This window comes from Theropithecus gelada, chromosome 16, assembly GCF_003255815.1.
Source record: "Theropithecus gelada isolate Dixy chromosome 16, Tgel_1.0, whole genome shotgun sequence".
Lineage (NCBI taxonomy): Eukaryota > Metazoa > Chordata > Mammalia > Primates > Cercopithecidae > Theropithecus > Theropithecus gelada.
In genome coordinates, this window is record NC_037684.1 from 31,669,596 (window position 1) to 31,679,752 (window position 10,157).

At 49.3% G+C, this 10,157-nt stretch overlaps 1 non-coding gene across 1 annotated transcript; it reads right to left on the reverse strand.

Moving 5' to 3' along the window:
- Positions 1-1,282: 1,282 nt before the first annotated feature.
- On the reverse strand, positions 1,283-1,473 carry LOC112610512. The gene has a single exon (XR_003116401.1). It is a non-coding gene; the product is annotated as a U2 spliceosomal RNA (small nuclear RNA).
- Positions 1,474-10,157: the final 8,684 nt, after the last annotated feature.

Below are 10,157 nucleotides of genomic sequence, written 5' to 3' on the forward strand. Positions count from 1 at the left end.
GGATATGTGTGCCCCAAGCCCAATCATGCCATGATTCTTACAGTAGAGGTACTACCCTGGTGGTCTTGGATGAGATCCGGAAGAATTCTCTGGATTACCAGGCAGAGACTCTTGTTCTTTTCCCTTACTTTCTCCCAAATAAATGGAGTCTCTCTCTGTGCTGAGATGCCTAAGCAACCCTGTGCTGGTTCAGACCCAAACCCAGCACAGCACCGGGTCTCACTCAAAGGCCTGCTATATTCACTACCCGGCTACCACCTATATTCCCTCAAGGTCATAGAGCTCTACGATCAGGTGGCCAAGCCAGCCAGGATTATGTCCCTCCCTTTAGGGCAGTGAGCTCCCCCAAGTCCTGCATGGGTGCTGGGATGCTGTCTAGGAGCCAAGGTTTGGAGTCAAGACCTTAGAAATGTAACTGATGTTTTATTCTACTGCAGTTAAGCTCCTATGCAAACCATGAGAAAAAAGTTCTCCCCACTCCTGGCTAACTGCGAGATGCCTCCGACGAGGCCTCCTAGTCAAACAACCCTTCTTATTCGCAGGGACCAGGCGCGGATTCCTGAGTAAGAGGCTTCAGCTCCCTGACGGGATGAATTAAAAAGTGTAAAGGTCGGGCGCAGTGGCTCAGGCCTGTAACCCTAGCATTTTGGGAGGCCAAGGCGGGCGGATCACTTGAGTTCAGGAGACAAACCTGGCCAACATGGTGAAACTGTCTGTCCTAAAAATACAAAAATTAGCCAGGCGTGGTAGCGCAAGCCTGTAGTCCCAGCTACTCGGGAGGCTGAGGCGGGAGGATCGCTTGAACCCAGGAGGCGGAGGTTGCAGTGGGCCGAGATGAGGCCACTTCAGCCTGGGCAACATAGTGAGACTCGGTATCAAAAAGAAAAAAGAAAAAATAAGAGCAGTTGGGAGGCAATAATATGAAAAACGAGAAAAAAGTAACTGCACCGTTAGTCAAGGGGTAAGACTAAATAAACCAAATCGCATCCGGCGTCGGCTTATGACTGATTATCCTGCTTGCTTCGTGTTTTTAATGTCCGAGTCCAGAAATCAGCAGTGCACCTCTTGGCACATCACGTTGGCGACAAGCGGTACTTAGTTTATCAAGCCCCAGAACCTAAAAACATATTTCCAAGTGCTTGGTCGTTTACCCTCAATCCAATTGAAAACAAAAGAGCTTCAGCCATCACACCACACCCACGTAAAAAAAGAAAGACGTCGAAAATCAGCCAAACCAACATAAACTCACCTATTTTTTATCACTCGCATTTTGACCCCCTGAAAGGGGTGCACCGTTGCTGGAAGTACTGCAATACCAGGTCGATGCGTGGAGTAGATGCAGCAAGCTCCTATTCCACCTCCCTGCTCCCAAAATCCATTTAATATATTGTCCTCGGATAGAGGACGTATCACATATTAAACTGATAAAAACAGATACTACACTTGATCTTAGCCAAAAGGCCGAGAAGCGATACCCCCTACTTTTTTTGGCCACAGCAGTCCTTCTCCCACTCATCCTGAGCTCACGGTAAAAAAAATCAGCCTCAAATAAAGCACTCTCTTCCCTAGGTTCACACGATGTTCCTTGTTACAATTTGTGACACTGCATAAGTAATACTGTTACAACTTTGGGGGGATATTCACTTTCTCTTTTTGTTCCCAAAGCTCCCCAGCGAAACAGCCATTTTAAATTTGCATGCCCCGCCCCTCAAGCGCTGAGCTCCGTCCTCCCTGTAGGCTGGCCAGCCATGGAACAGGAGAGTGCTTGTGAATCACTAGAATCGCTGGGAAGCTCCTTCAGCTTCATTGCCCTTCAAGAGGAAAAGCCCACAACGAAATGGACTTGAAGAGTTGTATGAGGCTTTTCTTTCCAACATCTTTTTTTCTCTCTGTCTCCTCTCTTTTTCAGTCCTGACCTAGCTAGCATCCAACATTTCTTTAAACGTTTTTTCACACATACGTTGAAAGAATTGTTCGGTGAACACCCCTATTACCACCATCTAACATAATCTCGGTGGACTTGCTCTATTTATTTATTTAAGAGGAATTCCCGTACTGTTGCCTGAGCTGGAGTGCAGTGGCGCCATCTCGGCTCACTGCAGCCTCCGCTTCCCGGGTTCACCTGATTCTCCTGCTTCAGCCTGCCAAGTAGGTGGGATTACAGGCGCACACCGGCACATCAGGCTAAATTTTTGTATTTTTAGTAGCGACGAGGTTTCACTATGTTGGCCAGACTGGTCTCTGTAAAGGTAAACTTTACAGAGGCTGGAGCCGAACGGGGAACAAAGACACAAGGCAAACGGCAGTGAGAATACCCTTTTATTAGGGCTTGCGGGCGAGGTTCCTTGGTCCAAAGGTGTGGGCCGAGGAAGTCGTGCTGAGGGAGGAGGGTAGGGGCTTCTGATAGCCTGAGAGGTAGGGAAGCTGGTTGTGCAAACAGGGCCTGGGGCGTCTTGAAACTACTAGGACAGGAGTTGAGTAAGGGTCATGAGGAAGGGGTCTTTGGAAACTGTCAACCGGAACTGCTATTTAGGAACTTGTGGAATGCAGGTGAGCTGCAGGTCATGGGGGAGTGTGACTGCCTAGCTGGAACCTCTGATGTATGTAAGTCTGAGGGTGTGTTCAAAGAGGGAAGGAAGTCTGGAAACAAAGGGCCGGCTGGAACAAAGGGCCTCCTACGCCCAGTGGCGCCGCCATGTCGGGTCCGGGTCCCTGCCTAACAGTCTCCAACTCCTGACCTCCTGATCCGCCCGCCTAGGCCTCCCAAAGTGCTGGGATTACAGGCTTGAGCCACCGCCCGGCCTGGGCTTACTTTATTAAATGTGTTATAGACATGTAATTACACATTTTGTATAGTTGACCACACCGAGACGGGCACTTACCTCTCTGTCCCTCTAGCCATTTCTCAACCGTCTGGACCCGCGAGTTTTCGTTGAGGCCAGGGCGCAGCCCCGTGGGAGGGAACGCTCGCTCCCACAGGTTGGAGGGCTGGGCGGAGCCTTGGGAAACGGGCCCTGGTAATCTCTGCTCCCTGAGGGGCGCTGCGAAGCTGCTTCTGCCCGGGAAGGAGGCGAGGGGCGTGGAACCGCCGAGGGAACCACCAGTTTCGACGCCCTGGGGTGGGCCCGGAGGACCGAGTCGCTGGGGCGGCGCGGGGCAGGGGCTGGGAGGTGACCCCAGAGGGCGTCGAATCGGGCGGGGCCTCATGTGCTTCCCACCCGCGGAGGGGGCGAGCCCAGGGAAGGCGGTATAGCATGGTGAGAGCGACCACTATTTCCCTGTGAACGCGAGAGCTCAGACAAGCCACAGGGGGCCAGGGCCGAGAAACCGGAAGACGGGCGAGGAGACCATAGCACCCTCCCAGGAAAGAGAGCCCGAGGGCTTGGGCCAGGATGGGGGCAGTGCAGGGGCTGAGAAGTGGCCAGATTCTGGGTGTACTTTAAAAGCCGAGCTGATGGCCTTTGCGGACAGTTGGGATGAGGGGTGAGAGAAAGGAGTGGAGGGTGACTCCAAGGGTTTGGCCAGAGCTACTGCCGTATTCAGAGTTGGCCGAGGACTAGGTTTGTCGGTTCGGGGTTGGAGGGTTGAGGGGATGGAGTGCGAGAGGGAGCGGGATGTCCTGCTTGGAGATCAGTTTTGGAGAGGACGAGCGAGAGGCGGCAAGCCAGACGGCCAAGCGGAGGTGTCAGCCAGGCCGCTGGATGTGCCATTCTGGACTCCACGCTGGGACTCTTTGGGGACCATGAGTATGGAGGAGCTCCCCGGAAGGAGGAAGAGTGTGTAGCCAGCAGGCAGCAGAGGGCCAAGGAATGAGCCTTGGGGCGCTCCAAAGTCCAGGAAGAACAGGCAGAAGGAAAACCAGGAGAGCAAGGTGTTCCGGAAACCAAGCCCAAAAGGTTTGTCCGGAACCAGGGAACGCTCAACTGCGTGGGAAGCAGTCCATGAGTAAAGGAAGTTGGGGCTTGAGAAGCAGCCTTTGGATTTAGGAACCTTGACAAAAGCCGAGCAAGAGACTTACTGGAGCGGGTTCAAAAGAGAACAAGAAACAGCCTTCTTGTTTATCAATTTGCTCACTTGTCTGTCTCTCCCACTAGTAAGCAGGAAACAACACTGTTCTGTCCGTGCTAAATTGCTAAATGACCTAGCTTAGTAACAAGCTCTTGGCAGACACATACTTACTCTTTAAAAAAAAAAAAAAAGTTTTGACTCATTGAACAGTGTCTACGGAAAAAAAAAAAAAAGAGAGAACAAGACCCCAAATGAGGCTCATTCTACAGAATACCGTCCTGGGCTCCTCCGTGAACGTCAATGTCGGCCGGGAGGGGTGACTCACGCCTGTAATCCCATCACTCAGCACTTTGGGAGGCCGAGGCGGGTAGATTGCTTGAGTCCAGGAGTTCGAGAGCAGTCTGGGCAACATGGCTAACCCCCGACTTCATAAGGAAAACAAACAAACAAAATATTATTTTTTTAAAAAAAAAGTCCAGGAACGGTGGCTCACGCCTGTAATCCCAGCACTTTGGGAGGTTGAAGCTGGCGGATCACCTGACGTCGGGAGTTCAAGACCAGCCTGACCAAAATGGAGAAACCCTGTCTCTACTAAAAATTACAAATATTAGCTGGGCGTGGTGGCGTATGCCTGTAACCCCAGCTACCCGGGAGGCCGAGGCAGGAGAATCGCTTGAACCCCGGAGGCAGAGGTTGTGGTGAGCCGAGGTCACACCATTGCACTCCAGCCTGGGAGACAAAAGCGAAACTCCGTCTCAAAAAAAAAAAAAAGTCTGCCAGGCGCAGTGGCTCACGCCTGTAATTTCAGCACTTTGGGAAGCCGAGGCGGGCAGATCATTTGAGGTCAGGAGTTCAAGACCAGCCTGACCAACATGGTGAAACCCTGTCTCTACTAAAAATACAAAAATTAGTCTGGTGTGGTGGCAGGCACCTGTAATCCCAGCTACTTGGGAGGCTGAGGCAGGAGGATTGCTTGAACCCGGGAGGTAGAGGTTGTAGTGAGCCAAGATAGCACCACTGCACTCCAGCCTGGGGAACAGGGTGAGACTCTGTCTCAAAAAAAAAAAAAAAAAGGCTGACAACACATAAGACCGAAGGAGACTTAAAGAGACCTGACAACCAAAAGTGGCAAGTGATCTTGGGCCAGAAAAATCTAAAGGACTTTATTGGGACAACTGGTGAAATCTGAACTCCGACTGTAGATTCCAGTATGGAATTCATGTGAAACATCTAGAAGGTCTGTCTTCTCAGGAAATACACTGAAGTATTGGTAGACTTGGGGGTGAAGGGACATCCTGTGTGCAAATTACTTACCAATGGTTTGGGAAAAAAATGTATATAGGTGTCTTCCTGTAAGTGTGTGTGTTGTGTAAGAGAGTGAGACAGAGAAAGAGAGAGAGAAAATTATAAAGTAAATGTGGCCATCAAGGGGACGGAGAGGGAGGGAGGGAGGGAGAGATGACAGAGAGAGAGAGAGAGAGAAGAAAGAGCACGAACTTGTGAGTTAAGAAGTGTGTCACTGAACCTCAGACTTCTTGTTTTGCCAACTGTGTACCTTGCAGGGATGGGGAAGAGGGTAGAGAAGTTCTCCATGTAAGTCTTCTAACTTTTCTGCAAATCTGAAGTTATTCAAAGATTAAAATAATTGAGGCTGGGCGCAGCAGCTCATGCCTGTAATCCCAGCACTTTGGGAGGCCGAGGCGGGCAGATCACCTGAGGTCAGGAGTTTGAGACCACCCTGGCCAACATGGTGAAACCCCGTCTCTACTAAAAATACAAAAATTAGCCAGGTGTGGTGGTGCATGGCTGTAATCCCAGCTACTAGGGAGGCTGAGGCAGGAGAGTCGCTTGAACCTGGGAGGCAGAGGTGGCAGTGAGCCGAGATGGCATCACTGCACTCCAGCCTGGACAACAGAGGGAGACTGTCTCAAAAAAATTAAAAAATAGGCCAGGCGTGGTGGCTCACGCCTCTAATCCCAGCACTTTGAGAGACGGAGGTGGGCAGATCACTTGAGGTCATGAGTTTGAGACCAGCCTGGCTGCCATGGTGAAACCCCATCTCAATTACAAATACAAAAATTAGCCCAGCGAGGTGGTACCTGTAATCCCAGCTACTCAGGTGGTTGAGGCGGGAGAATTGCTTTAATGCAAAAGGTAGAGGTTCCAGTGAGCCAAGATTATGTCACTGCACCCCAGCCTGGGTGGCACAGCGAGACTCTGTCTCAAATAAATAAAATAAAATAAGGGGGGCAGAGAGAAAAAGAGAAAGAGAGAGAATGACGGACAAATATAGACAAGTGTTTGGAGGAGTTTTCCTGTTAAAAGAAGGGAAATGAGATGGTAGCTATAGAGTGAAGTGAGGTCAAGGTAGAGTTTATTTTATTTATTTATTTTTAGGGTTTATTTTAAAGTGGAAACAATAACAGCACTTTTTACATGCTGGGGCTGGGGATGGGCGGGGGGCGGGGGCTGGAAGAGAATACAACCCAAAGAATATGAAGGATGCAGGAGAGAGAGAGGGAGAGTTGCCAGAGGTAAGGAGGGATGGATGGGTTCCTGTGCCCAAGTGGCAGGTGGGCCTTTGCTAGGAGCTTGGATGGCTCATCCACAGCACCAGAGGGAAAGGTAGAGGTGGTGGCTACACATGGAGGGTGGATGTGTCCTGGGAACTTGTGGAAGTTTCCTCTGATTGTTTCTATTCCCCTGTAGAAAGCAAGGTAGTCAGCTGAGATTCTTTGGAGGTTGAAGAAGAAAGTGAGAATCAGCTGTCTGGAAAATGTAAGATCTACACATTAGGGAAACAGGATGATTTCACTTCTCAACACTAAGAGGCTCACCTGAGTCAGTGATTGCAAAGTTAACCTCCACTATACCACCAGGGTCCCTTGAACCCAAAGTTATAGCTGACTAATCCATTCTTCTCCCCACCCCAAGCCCCCATTCGTTTTCGTTTCTTTTTGGAGCAATTCTAGATGTGCATACTGCTATTTCATGACTATTGTTCTTTTACAGATCTTCCAATGAAATAAGTAAATTTCTTTTTCTCCCCGCCCCCCCCCCCCCCCGCCCTTTTTTTTTTTTTTGAGATGGAGTGTCACTCTGTTGCTCAGGCTGAAGTGCAGTGGCGCCATCTTGACTCACTGCAGCCTCCGCCTCTGGGGTTCAAGTGATTCTCCCACCTCAGCCTCCCAACTAGCTGGGATTACAGGCATGCACCGCCATGCCTGGCTAATTTCTGTGGTTTTGAGGTCGGAAATTAAAGAAAAATAAAATTAAAAGGAAACAGAAATAAGTTTCCGTGTATTAGGCTGACTTGTCCCAGAGGCAGCAACAGGCACAGCCCAGACCCAGGAAAAGTCTTGATAATATTATCTAATGTGCTCTGGAGACTCTCCCAGCACTCCCTCAACATAAGGAGAAGAAAAACAAATTTTCCTTTGTTTTATGGAACGAGTTTATAGATTACTGTTCTCTGTAACTGTAGGGTCCAGACCTACTGGGCCTTGCGGGTGGTTTTCTTCATGTGCAGAGACAAGAGTTGGTAGAAAAATAAGACATGAGACTAAGAGATAGTAGGAAAGACAGCTGGGCCCAGGGGGCCACTACCACCAATGCACGGAGTCTGGTAGTGGCCCCGAATGCCTGGACGCACTGCTATTTATTGAATATAAGGCAAGGGGGCAGAGTAAGGAGAGTGAGTCATTCCAAGTGATTGATAAGGTCAAGCAAGTCATGTGTCCACTAGACAGGGGGCCTTTCCCTTTGTGGTAGTTGAAGCAGAGGGGGAGGACAGCATATGTCAGCGTTTTTTTAAAGCACTTATCAGAGAGATCAAAGATTTTAATACTTTCACTAATTCTGCTACTGCTATCTTATAGGAACTTAAAAGAGGCACCAGGTGTACAGGCGGAACATGAAAGTGGACAAGGAGCATGACAACTGAAGCACAGCACCACAGGGAGACATTTAAGCCTCCAGATGACTACGGGCACGCCTGGCTAATGTCAGGCCTCCCACAAGAGCTGGTGGAGCAGAGTGTTCTCTAACTCCCTCAAGGAAAGGGAAACTCCCTTTCCCGGTCTGCTAAGTAACAGGTGCCTTCCCAGGCACTGGCACTACTGCTAGACCAAGGCGTCCTCAAGCAGCCCTTATCAGGGCGTGACAGAGGACTTTCACTCTTGTCTTCTGCTCACTTCTCACAATGTCCCTTCAGCTCCTGACTCTGTATTGGCTGTATCCTTGGTTATAATAATAATACAGAGATTAATACTAAAAACTAATGATTGATGATATCCATATATAATCATCTCTATATCCTATTTTTTTGTTGTTGTTGTTGAAATGGAGTCTCACCCTGTCACCCAGGCTGGAGTGCAGTGGTGCAATCTCAGCTTGTTGCAAGCTCCACCTCCCGGATTCACGCCGTTCTCTTGCTTCAGCCTCCTGAGTGCTGGGACTACAGGCGCCTGCCACCATGCCCGGCTAATTTTTTGTTTTTGTATTTTTAGTAGAGACGGGGTTTCACCCTGTTAGCCAGGATGGTCTTGATCTCTTGACCTTGTGATCCACCTGCCTCAGCCTCCCAAAGTGCTGGGATTACTGGTGTGAGCCACCGTACCCGGCTCTATATCCTATTTCTAATATAACTTTTCTTATTCTAACTATTTTCTTTATTATATTGGAACAGGTTGTGCCCTCAGTCTCTTGCCTTGGCACCTGGGTAGGTTTCCGCCTACATGTAACTAGTGACTGCAAGTATTCTGTTTTATCTAAGAAGTACAATGAAGGTCATGAGAAGCCTGAGTAGGCCTGAACTACAGCTGCCTGGGCACCATAGCGAAGGTTATAGGATAAGTCCATGCCCAGACAAACCTAGATAACAAACATCTGGGTTGCTTGGCAACAGTCATGTGCAATCCTGTCTTTGTCCTGCCTCTGTATCCCTGCTTTTCACGCCACTGTAAGCTTGCTTCAAGCTAGCCCACCCCCTTTTGTGAAGTATGTATAAAAGTCAGGTGCTGTCTTTGTTCCAGACTCAGTCTTTTGGATGTTAAGTTCCCTGGGCCTGAGTGCACTCAGTAAAGATTCTCCTGTTTCAACCCGAGGTCTCTCTTGTCCTCCCAAATCCTGCAACATTTCCAGTAGAGACAGGGTTTCATCATGTTGGCCAGGCTGGCCTCAAACTCCTAACATGAAGTGTTCTGCCTGCCTCTGCCTCCCAAAGTGCTAGGATTACAGGCGTGAGCCACCACGCTCGACCATTTTCTTCCCTTTTTAAACAGAATAAAACTTGTTCTGTCTTGCAGTGACTGTATAGATCTATTGGTAGGCCCTCTTTTAACCTGTCAGCACCATCCAGCCAAAGGCCACCAGGAACACAACTATCACGACATGAGTTAGCTTTGAGGGAGAACGTTTTGCATGCAACGGGGAACTGTGGGGCGAATCAGTAAGAGGGTGTCAGGGATGGTTTATTATAGGATTTGGGCATGTGTTAGGTGATTTGAGGAGTCCTTCCTCTGGAATGCTCTCAGGAAGTGGGGGTAATTCTATGATTGAGCATCTTAACACATCTCACCAAGAAGGAGGGAAGAGTAGAGGAAGGCCAAAGCCGTAATTGGCTAAAGTAGCAGCAGTTGATGCTATTAGCCAGGACATGGGGTATGGCCTGGCTGTGAATCCCAGACCCACTTCTGGGGCTGCGTTTCTCTTTCCCAAAATCCAAGATACATTGTGGGATCTTAGCGGTCTTACTTCTTTTGCATCTTGAAATGACTTGCTGTTTCATCATCCTGGGAAATCTGTAGTTAATTCATTGATTCCCAAAAATGACTTAAGAGTCTTCAAGAGGCTGAGCGCAGTGGCTTACGCCTTAATCCCAGCACTTTGGGAGGCTGAAGCGGGTGGATCATGAGGTCAGGAGTTCAAGACCAGCCTGGCCAACATAGTGAAACTGTGTCTCTACTAAAAATACAAAAATTATCCAGGCATAGTGGTGCATGCCTGTAATCCCAGCTACTCAGGAGGCTGAGGCAGGAGAATCGCTTGAACCTGAGAGGCAGAGGTTGCAGTGAGAGGATCGTGCCACTGCACTCCAGCCTGGGCGACAGATTGAGACTCCGTCTCAAAAAGAAAAAAAGAAGTGTAAG